Below are 12,371 nucleotides of genomic sequence, written 5' to 3'. Positions count from 1 at the left end.
GGGATATTAGGGCCAGAGATATTATGGCCAGGGATATTAGGGCCAGGGATATTAGGGCCAGGGATATTAGGGCCAGGGATATTAGGGCCAGGGGTATTAGGGCCAGGGGTAATAGGGCCAAGGGTATTATGGCCAGGGATATTAGGGCCAGGGATGTTAGGGCCAGAGATATTAGAGCCAGGGATATTAGGGCCAGGGATATTAGGGCCAGGGGTATTAGGGCCAGGGATATTAGGGCCAGGCATATTAGGGCCAGGGATATTAGGGCCAGGAATATTAGGGCCAGGGATATTAGTGCCAGGGATATTAGGGCTAGGGATATTAGGGCCAGGGATATTACGGCCAGGGATATTAGGGCCAAGGATATTAGGGCCAGGGATATTAGGGCCAGGGATATTAGGGCCAGGAATATAAGGGCCAAGGATATTAGGGCCAGGGATATTAGGGCCAGGGATATTAGGGCCAGGGATATTAGGGCCAGGGATTTTAGGTCCAGGGATATTAGGGCCAGGGATATTAGGGCCAGGGATTTTAGGGCCAGGGATATTAGGGCCAGGGATATTAGGGCCAGTGATATTAGGGCCAGGGATAATAGGGCCAGGGATATTAGGGCCAGGGATATTAGGGCCAGGGATATTAGGGCCAGGGATATTACGGCCAGGGATATTAGGACCAGGGATATTAAGGCCAGGGATATTAGGGCCAGGGATATTAGGGCCAGGGATGTTAGGGCCAGGGATATTAGGGCCAGGGATGTTAGGGCCAGGGATATTAGGGCCAGGAATTTTAGGGCCAGGGATATTAGGGCCAGGGATATTAGGGCCAGGGATATTAGGGCCAGGGATATTAGGGCCAGGGATATTAGGGCCAGGGATATTAGGGCCAGGGATATTAGGGCCAGGGATAGTAGGGCGAGGGATATTAGGGCCAAGGATATTAGGGCCTGGGATATTACGGCCAGGAATATTAGGGCCAGGGATATTAGGGCCAGGGATATTAGGGCCAGGGATATTAGGGCCAGGGATATTAGGGCAAGGGATATTAGGGCCAGGGATTTTATGGCAAGGGATATCAGGGCCAGGGATATTAGGGCCAGGGATATTAGGGCCAGGGATATTAGGGCCAAGGATATTAGGGCCAGGGATATTAGGGTCATGGATATTAGAGCCAGGGATATTACGGCCAGGGATATTAGGGCCAGGGATATTAGGGCCAAGGATATTAGCACCTGGGATATTAGGGCCAGGGATATTAGGGCCAGTGATATTATGGCCAGCGATTTTAGGGCCAGGGATGTTAGGGCCAGGAATATTAGGGCCAGGGATTTTAGGGCCAGGGATATTAGGGCCAGGGATATTAGGGCCAGGGATTTTAGGGCCAGGGATATTACGGCCAGGGATATTAGGGACAGGGATATTAGAGCCAGGGATATTAGGGCCAGGGATATTAGGGCCAGGGATATTAGGGCCAGGGATATTAGGGCCAGGGATATTAGGGCCAGGGATATTAGGGCCAGGGATATTAGGGCCAGGGGTATTAGGGCCAGGGGTAATAGGGCCAAGGGATATTAGGGCCAGGGATATTAGGGCCAGGGATATTAAGGCCAGGGTTATTAGGGCCAGGGATATTAGGGCCAGGGATATTAGGGCGAGGGATATTAGGGCCAGGGATATTAGGGCCAGGGATATTAGGGCCAGGGATATTAGGGCCAGGGGTATTAGGGCCAGGGATATTAGGGCCAGGCATATTAGGGCCAGGGATATTAGGGCCAGGAATATTAGGGCCAGGGATATTAGTGCCAGGGATATTATGGCCAGGGATATTAGGGCCATGGATATTAGGGCCAGAGATATTAGAGCCAGGGATATTAGGGCCAGGGATATTAGGGCCAGGGGTATTAGGGCCAGGGATATTAGGGCCAGGGATATTAGGGCCAGGGATATTAGGGCCAGGGATATTAGGGCCAGGGATTTTAGGGCCATGGATATTAGGGCCAGGGATATTAGGGCCATGGATATTAGGGCCAGGGATATTAGAGCCAGGGATATTAGGGCCAGGGATATTAGGGCCAGGGATATTAGGGCCTGGGATATTAGGGCCAGGGATATTAGGTCCAGGGATATTAGGGCCAGGGATATTAGTGCCAAGGATATTAGGGCCAGGGATATTAGGGCCAGGGATATTAGGGCCAGGGATATTAGGGCCAGGTTTGTTAGGGCCAGGGATATTAGCGCCAGGGATTTTAGGGCCAGGGATATTAGGGCCAGGGATATTAGGGCCAGGGATGTTAGGGCCAGGGATATTAAGGCCAAGGTTATTAGGGCCAGGGATTTTAGGGCCAGGGATTTTAGGGCCAGGGATATTAGGGCCAGGGATATTAGGGCCAGGGATATTAGGGCCAGCGATATTAGGGCCAGGGGTATTAGGGCCAGGGATATTAGGGCCCGGGATATTAGGGCCAGGGATATTAGGGCCAGGAATATTAGGGCCAGGGATATTAGTGCCAGGGATATTAGGGCCAGTGATATTAGGGCCAGGGATATTAGGGCCAGGGATATTAGGGCCAGGGATATTAGGGCCAGGGATATTAGGGCCAGGGATTTTAGGGCCAGGGATATTAGGGCCAGGGATATTAGGGCCAGGGATATTAGGGCCAGGGATATTAAGGCCAGGGTTATTAGGGCCAAGGATATTAGGGCCAGGGATATTAGGGCCAGGGATATTAGGGCCAGGGATTTTAGGGCCATGGATATTAGGGCCAGGGATATTAGGGCCAGGGATATTAGGGCCAGGGATATTAGGGCCAGGGATATTAGGGCCAGGGATATTAGGGCCTGGGATATTAGGGCCAGGGATATTAGGTCCAGGGATATTAGGGCCAGGGATATTAGTGCCAAGGATATTAGGGCCAGGGATATTAGGGCCAGGGATATTAGGGCCAGGGATATTAGGGCCAGGGATGTTAGGGCCAGGGATATTAGGGCCAGGGATTTTAGGGCCAGGGATATTAGGGCCAGGGATATTAGGGCCAGGGATGTTAGGGCCAGGGATATTAAGGCCAGGGTTATTAGGGCCAGGGATTTTAGGGCCAGGGATTTTAGGGCCAGGGATATTAGGGCCAGGGATATTAGGGCCAGGGATATTAGGGCCAGCGATATTAGGGCCAGGGGTATTAGGGCCAGGGATATTAGGGCCCGGGATATTAGGGCCAGGGATATTAGGGCCAGGAATATTAGGGCCAGGGATATTAGTGCCAGGGATATTAGGGCCAGGGATATTAGGGCCAGGGATATTAGGGCCAGGGATATTAGCGCCAGGGATATTAGGGCCAGGGATATTAGGGCCAGGGATTTTAGGGCCAGGGATATTAGGGCCAGGGATATTAGGGCCAGGGATATTAGGGCCAGGGATATTAAGGACAGGGTTATTAGGGCCAGGGATATTAGGGCCAGGGATATTAGGGCCAGGGATATTAGGGCCAGGAATATAAGGGCCAGGGATATTAGGGCCAGGGATATTAGGGCCAGGGATATTAGGGCCAGGGATATTAGGGCCAGGGATTTTAAGGGCCAGGGATATTAGGGCCATGGATATTAGGGCCAGGGATATTAGGGCCAGGGATATTAGGGCCAGGGATATTAGGGCCAGAGATATTAGGGCCTGGGATATTAGGGCCAGGGATATTAGGTCCAGGGATATTAGGGCCAGGGATATTAGTGCCAAGGATATTAGGGCCAGGGATATTAGGGCCAGGGATATTAGGGCCAGGGATATTAGGGCCAGGGATGTTAGGGCCAGGGATATTAGGGCCAGGGATTTTAGGGCCAGGGATATTAGGGCCAGGGATATTAGGGCCAGGGATATTAAGGCCAGGGTTATTAGGGCCAGGGATTTTAGGGCCAGGGATATTAGGGCCAGGGATATTAGGGCCCGGGATATTAGGGCCAGGAATATTAGGGCCAGGGATATTAGTGCCAGGGATATTAGGGCCAGGGATATTAGGGCCAGGGATATTAGGGCCAGGGATATTAGCACCAGGGATATTAGGGCCAGGGATATTAGGGCCAGGGATTTTAGGGCCAGGGATATTAGGGCCAGGGATATTAGGGCCAGGGATATTAGGGCCAGGGATATTAAGGCCAGGGTTATTAGGGCCAGGGATATTAGGGCCAGGGATATTAGGGCCAGGGATATTAGGGCCAGGAATATAAGGGCCAGGGATATTAGGGCCAGGGATATTAGGGCCAGGGATATTAGGGCCAGGGATTTTAGGGCCAGGGATATTAGGGCCATGGATATTAGGGCCAGGGATATTAGGGCCAGGGATATTAGGGCCAGGGATATTAGGGCCAGAGATATTAGGGCCTGGGATATTAGGGCCAGGGATATTAGGTCCAGGGATATTAGGGCCAGGGATATTAGTGCCAAGGATATTAGGGCCAGGGATATTAGGGCCAGGGATATTAGGGCCAGGGATATTAGGGCCAGGGATGTTAGGGCCAGGGATATTAGGGCCAGGGATTTTAGGGCCAGGGATATTAGGGCCAGGGATATTAGGGCCAGGGATATTAATGCCAGGGTTATTAGGGCCAGGGATTTTAGGGCCAGGGAGTTTAGGGCCAGGGATATTAGGGCCAGGGATATTAGGGCCAGGGATATTAGGGCCAGCGATATTAGGGCCAGGGGTATTAGGGCCAGGGATATTAGGGCCTGGGATATTAGGGCCAGGGATATTAGGGCCAGGAATATTAGGGCCAGGGATATTAGTGCCAGGGATATTAGGGCCAGGGATATTAGGGCCAGGGATATTAGGGCCAGGGATATTAGGGCCAGGGATATTAGGGCCAGGGATATTAGGCCAGGGATTTTAGGGCCAGGGATATTAGGGCCAGGGATATTACGGCCAGGGATATTAGGGCCAGGGATATTAAGGCCAGGGTTATTAGGGCCAGGGATATTAGGGCCAGGGATATTAGGGCCAGGGATATTAGGGCCAGGGATATTAGGGCCAGGGATATTAGGACCAGGGATATTAGGGCCAGGGATATTAGGGCCAGGGATATTAGGGCCAGGGATATTAGGGCCAGGGATATTAGGGCCTGGGATATTAGGGCCAGGGATGTTAGGGCCAGGGATATTAGGGCCAGGGATATTAGGGCCAGGGATATTAGGGCCAAGGATATTAGGGCCAGGGATATTAGGGCCAGTGATATTAGGGCCAGGGATATTAGGGCCAGGGATATTAGGGCCAGGGATATTAGAGCCAGGGATATTAGGGCCAGGGATATTAGGGCCAGGGATATTAGGGCCTGGGATATTAGGGCCAGGGATGTTAGGGCCAGGGATATTAGGGCCAGGGATATTAGGGCCAGGGATATTAGGGCCAAGGATATTAGGGCCAGGGATATTAGGGCCAGTGATATTAGGGCCAGGGATATTAGGGCCAGGGATATTAGGGCCAGGGATATTAGAGCCAGGGATATTAGGGCCAGGGATATTAGGGCCAGGGATATTAGGGCCAGGGATATTAGGGCCAGGGATATTACGGCCAGGGATATTAGGACCAGGGATATTAGGGCCAGGGATATTAGGGCCAGGGATATTAGGGCCAGGGATATTAGGGCCATGGATATTAGGGCCAGGGATATTAGGGCCAGGGATATTAGGGCCAGGGATATTAGGGCCAGAGATATTAGGGCCTGGGATATTAGGGCCAGGGATATTAGGTCCAGGGATATTAGGGCCAGGGATATTAGTGCCAAGGATATTAGGGCCAGGGATATTAGGGCCAGGGATATTAGGGCCAGGGATATTAGGGCCAGGGATGTTAGGGCCAGGGATATTAGGGCCAGGGATTTTAGGGCCAGGGATTTTAGGGCCAGGGATATTAGGGCCAGGGATATTAATGCCAGGGTTATTAGGGCCAGGGATTTTAGGGCCAGGGATTTTAGGGCCAGGGATATTAGGGCAAGGGATATTAGGGCCAGGGATATTAGGGCCAGCGATATTAGGGCCAGGGGTATTAGGGCCAGGGATATTAGGGCCTGGGATATTAGGGCCAGGGATATTAGGGCCAGGAATATTAGGGCCAGGGATATTAGTGCCAGGGATATTAGGGCCAGGGATATTAGGGCCAGGGATATTAGGGCCAGGGATATTAGGACCAGGGATATTAGGGCCAGGGATATTAGGCCAGGGATTTTAGGGCCAGGGATATTAGGGCCAGGGATATTAGGGCCAGGGATATTAGGGCCAGGGATATTAAGGCCAGGGTTATTAGGGCCAGGGATATTAGGGCCAGGGATATTAGGGCCAGGGATTTTAGGGCAAGGGATATTAGGACCAGGGATATTAGGGCCAGGGATATTAGGGCCAGGGATATTAGGTCCAGGGATATTAGGGCCAGGGATATTAGGGCCAGGGATATTAGGGCCAGGGATATTAGGGCCAGGGATATTAGGGCCTGGGATATTAGGGCCAGGGATGTTAGGGCCAGGGATATTAGGGCCAGGGATATTAGGGCCAGGGATATTAGGGCCAAGGATATTAGGGCCAGGGATATTAGGGCCAGTGATATTAGGGCCAGGGATATTAGGGCCAGGGATATTAGGGCCAGGGATATTAGAGCCAGGGATATTAGGGCCAGGGATATTAGGACCAGGGATATTAGGGCCAGGGATATTAGGGCCAGGGATATTACGGCCAGGGATATTAGGACCAGGGATATTAGGGCCAGGGATATTAGGGCAGGGATATTAGGGCCAGGGATATTAGGGCCTGGGATATTAGGGGCAGGGATGTTAGGGCCAGGGATATTAGGGCCAGGGATATTAGGGCCAGGGATATTAGGGCCAAGGATATTAGGGCCAGGGATATTAGGGCCAGTGATATTAGGGCCAGGGATATTAGGGCCAGGGATATTAGGGCCAGGGATATTAGAGCCAGGGATATTAGGGCCAGGGATATTAGGGCCAGGGATATTAGGGCCAGGGATATTAGGGCCAGGGATATTACGGCCAGGGATATTAGGACCAGGGATATTAAGGCCAGGGATATTAGGGCCATGGATATTAGGGACAGGGATATTAGGGCCAGGGATATTAGGGCCAGGGTTATTAGAGCCAGGGATATTAGGGCCAGGGATATTAGGGCCAGGGATATTAGGGCCAGGGATATTAGTGCCAGGGATATTAGGGCCAAGGATATTAGGGCCTGGGATATTAGGGCCAGGAATATTAGGGCCAGGGATATTAGGGCCAAGGATATTAGGGCCAAGGATATTAGGGCCAGGGATATTAGAGCCAGGGATATTACGGCCAGGGATATTAGGGCCAGGGATTTTAGGGCCAGGAATATTAGGGCCAAGGATATTAGGGCCTGGGATATTAGGGCCAGGGATATTAGGGCCAGTGATATTATGGCCAGGGATTTTATGGCCAGGGATGTTAGGGCCAGGGATATTAGGGCCAGGGATTTTAGGGCCAGGGATATTAGGGCCAGGGATATTAGGGCCAGGGATTTTAGGGCCAGGGATATTACGGCCAGGGATATTAGGGACAGGGATATTAGAGCCAGGGATATTAGGGCCAGGGATATTAGGGCCAGGGATATTATGGCCAGGGATATTAGGGCCAGGGATATTAGGGCCAGGGATATTAGGGCCAGGGATATTAGGGCCAGGGGTATTAGGGCCAGGGGTAATAGGGCCAAGGGTATTATGGCCAGGGATATTAGGGCCAGGGATGTTAGGGCCAGAGATATTAGAGCCAGGGATATTAGGGCCAGGGATATTAGGGCCAGTTGTATTAGGGCCAGGGATATTAGGGCCAGGCATATTAGGGCCAGGGATATTAGGGCCAGGAATATTAGGGCCAGGGATATTAGTGCCAGGGATATTAGGGCCAGGGATATTAGGGCCAGGGATATTACGGCCAGGGATATTAGGGCCAAGGATATTAGGGCCAGGGATATTAGGGCCAGGGATATTAGGGCCAGGAATATAAGGGCCAGGGATATTAGGGCCAGGGATATTAGGGCCAGGGATATTAGGGCCAGGGATATTAGGGCCAGGGATTTTAGGGCCAGGGATATTAGGGCCAGGGATATTAGGGCCAGGGATTTTAGGGCCAGGGATATTAGGGCCAGGGATATTAGGGCCAGTGATATTAGGGCCAGGGATAATAGGGCCAGGGATATTAGGGCCAGGGATATTAGGGCCAGGGATATTAGGGCCAGGGATATTACGGCCAGGGATATTAGGACCAGGGATATTAAGGCCAGGGATATTAGGGCCAGGGATATTAGGGCCAGGGATGTTAGGGCCAGGGATATTAGGGCCAGGGATGTTAGGGCCAGGGATATTAGGGCCAGGAATTTTAGGGCCAGGGATATTAGGGCCAGGGATATTAGGGCCAGGGATATTAGGGCCAGGGATATTAGGGCCAGGGATATTAGGGCCAGGGATATTAGGGCCAGGGATATTAGGGCCAGGGATATTAGGGCCAAGGATATTAGGGCCTGGGATATTACGGCCAGGAATATTAGGGCCAGGGATATTAGGGCCAGGGATATTAGGGCCAGGGATATTAGGGCCAGGGATATTAGGGCAAGGGATATTAGGGCCAGGGATTTTATGGCAAGGGATATCAGGGCCAGGGATATTAGGGCCAGGGATATTAGGGCCAGGGATATTAGGGCCAAGGATATTAGGGCCAGGGATATTAGTGCCATGGATATTAGAGCCAGGGATATTACGGCCAGGGATATTAGGGCCAGGGATATTAGGGCCAAGGATATTAGGGCCTGGGATATTAGGGCCAGGGATATTAGGGCCAGTGATATTATGGCCAGCGATTTTAGGGCCAGGGATGTTAGGGCCAGGAATATTAGGGCCAGGGATTTTAGGGCCAGGGATATTATGGCCAGGGATATTAGGGCCAGGGATTTTAGGGCCAGGGATATTACGGCCAGGTATATTAGGGACAGGGATATTAGAGCCAGGGATATTAGGGCCAGGGATATTAGGGCCAGGGATATTAGGGCCAGGGATATTAGGGCCAGGGATATTAGGGCCAGGGATATTAGGGCCAGGGATATTAGGGCCAGGGGTATTAGGGCCAGGGGTAATAGGGCCAAGGGTATTATGGCCAGGGATATTAGGGCCAGAGATATTAGGGCCAGAGATATTAGAGCCAGGGATATTAGGGCCAGGGATTTTAGGGCCAGGGATATTGGGGCCAGGGATATTAGGGCCAGGGATATTAGGGCCAGGGATATTAAGGCCAGGGTTATTAGGGCCAGGGATATTAGGGCCAGGGATATTAGGGCGAGGGATATTAGGGCCAGGGATATTAGGGCCAGGGATTTTAGGGCCAGGGATATTAGGGCCAGGGGTATTAGGGCCAGGGATATTAGGGCCAGGCATATTAGGGCCAGGGATATTAGGGCCAGGAATATTAGGGCCAGGGATATTAGTGCCAGGGATATTATGGCCAGGGATATTAGGGCCATGGATATTAGGGCCAGAGATATTAGAGCCAGGGATATTAGGGCCAGGGATATTAGGGCCAGGGGTATTAGGGCCAGGGATATTAGGGCCAGGGATATTAGGGCCAGGGATATTAGGGCCAGGGATATTAGGGCCAGGGATTTTAGGGCCATGGATATTAGGGCCAGGGATATTAGGGCCATGGATATTAGGGCCAGGGATATTAGGGCCAGGGATATTAGGGCCAGGGATATTAGGGCCAGGGATATTAGGGCCTGGGATATTAGGGCCAGGGATATTAGGTCCAGGGATATTAGGGCCAGGGATATTAGTGCCAAGGATATTAGGGCCAGGGATATTAGGGCCAGGGATATTAGGGCCAGGGATATTAGGGCCAGGGATGTTAGGGCCAGGGATATTAGGGCCAGGGATTTTAGGGCCAGGGATATTAGGGCCAGGGATATTAGGGCCAGGGATGTTAGGGCCAGGGATTTTAGGGCCAGGGATTTTAGGGCCAGGGATATTAGGGCCAGGGATATTAGGGCCAGGGATATTAGGGCCAGCGATATTAGGGCCAGGGATATTAGGGCCAGGGATATTAGGGCCAGGGATATTAGTGCCAGGGATATTAGGGCCAGGGATATTAGGGCCAGGGATATTAGGGCCAGGGATATTACGGCCAGGGATATTAGGGCCAGGGATATTAGGGCCAGGGATATTAGGGCCAGGGGTATTAGGGCCAGGGGTAATAGGGCCAGGGATATTATGGCCAGGGATATTAGGGCCAGGGATATTAGGGCCAGAGATATTAGAGCCAGGGATATTAGGGCCAGGGATATTAGGGCCAGGGGTATTAGGGCCAGGGATATTAGGGCCAGGGATATTAGGGCCAGGGATATTAGGGCCAGGGATTTTAGGGTCAGGGATATTAGGGCCAGGGATATTAGGGCCATGGATATTAGGGCCAGGGATATTAGGGCCAGGGATATTAGGGCCAGGGATATTAGGGCCAGGGATATTAGGGCCTGGGATATTAGGGCCAGGGATATTAGGTGCAGGGATATTAGGGCCAGGGATATTAGTGCCAAGGATATTAGGGCCAGGGATATTAGGGCCAGGGATATTAGGGCCAGGGATATTAGGGCCAGGGATGTTAGGGCCAGGGATATTAGGGCCAGGGATTTTTGGGCCAGGGATATTAGGGCCAGGGATATTAGGGCCAGGGATATTAGGGCAAGGGATATTAGGGCCAGGGATTTTATGGCAAGGGATATCAGGGCCAGGGATATTAGGGCCAGGGATATTAGGGCCAGGGATATTAGGGCCAAGGATATTAGGGCCAGGGATATTAGGGCCATGGATATTAGAGCCAGGGATATTACGGCCAGGGATATTAGGGCCAGGGATATTAGGGCCAAGGATATTAGGGCCTGGGATATTAGGGCCAGGGATATTAGGGCCAGTGATATTATGGCCAGCGATTTTAGGGCCAGGGATGTTAGGGCCAGGAATATTAGGGCCAGGGATTTTAGGGCCAGGGATATTATGGCCAGGGATATTAGGGCCAGGGATTTTAGGGCCAGGGATATTACGGCCAGGTATATTAGGGACAGGGATATTAGAGCCAGGGATATTAGGGCCAGGGATATTAGGGCCAGGGATATTAGGGCCAGGGATATTAGGGCCAGGGATATTAGGGCCAGGGATATTAGGGCCAGGGATATTAGGGCCAGGGGTATTAGGGCCAGGGGTAATAGGGCCAAGGGTATTATGGCCAGGGATATTAGGGCCAGAGATATTAGGGCCAGAGATATTAGAGCCAGGGATATTAGGGCCAGGGATTTTAGGGCCAGGGATATTGGGGCCAGGGATATTAGGGCCAGGGATATTAGGGCCAGGGATATTAAGGCCAGGGTTATTAGGGCCAGGGATATTAGGGCCAGGGATATTAGGGCGAGGGATATTAGGGCCAGGGATATTAGGGCCAGGGATTTTAGGGCCAGGGATATTAGGGCCAGGGGTATTAGGGCCAGGGATATTAGGGCCAGGCATATTAGGGCCAGGGATATTAGGGCCAGGAATATTAGGGCCAGGGATATTAGTGCCAGGGATATTATGGCCAGGGATATTAGGGCCATGGATATTAGGGCCAGAGATATTAGAGCCAGGGATATTAGGGCCAGGGATATTAGGGCCAGGGGTATTAGGGCCAGGGATATTAGGGCCAGGGATATTAGGGCCAGGGATATTAGGGCCAGGGATATTAGGGCCAGGGATTTTAGGGCCATGGATATTAGGGCCAGGGATATTAGGGCCATGGATATTAGGGCCAGGGATATTAGGGCCAGGGAAATTAGGGCCAGGGATATTAGGGCCAGGGATATTAGGGCCTGGGATATTAGGGCCAGGGATATTAGGTCCAGGGATATTAGGGCCAGGGATATTAGTGCCAATGATATTAGGGCCAGGGATATTAGGGCCAGGGATATTAGGGCCAGGGATATTAGGGCCAGGGATGTTAGGGCCAGGGATATTAGGGCCAGGGATTTTAGGGCCAGGGATATTAGGGCCAGGGATATTAGGGCCAGAGATGTTAGGGCCAGGGATTTTAGGGCCAGGGATTTTAGGGCCAGGGATATTAGGGCCAGGGATATTAGGGCCAGGGATATTAGGGCCAGCGATATTAGGGCCAGGGATATTAGGGCCAGGGATATTAGGGCCAGGGATATTAGTGCCAGGGATATTAGGGCCAGGGATATTAGGGCCAGGGATATTAGGGCCAGGGATATTAGGGCCAGGGATATTAGGGCCAGGGATATTAGGGCCAGGGATATTAGGGCCAGGGGTATTAGGGCCAGGGGTAATAGGGCCAGGGATATTATGG

Source organism: Petromyzon marinus, unplaced genomic scaffold (assembly GCF_048934315.1).
Source record: "Petromyzon marinus isolate PM22_M1 ecotype Great Lakes invasive population unplaced genomic scaffold, UKy_Petmar_22M1.pri1.0 PM_G_Scaffold_112, whole genome shotgun sequence".
NCBI classification, from domain to species: domain Eukaryota; kingdom Metazoa; phylum Chordata; class Hyperoartia; order Petromyzontiformes; family Petromyzontidae; genus Petromyzon; species Petromyzon marinus.
This window is presented reverse-complemented; position numbering follows the sequence as displayed.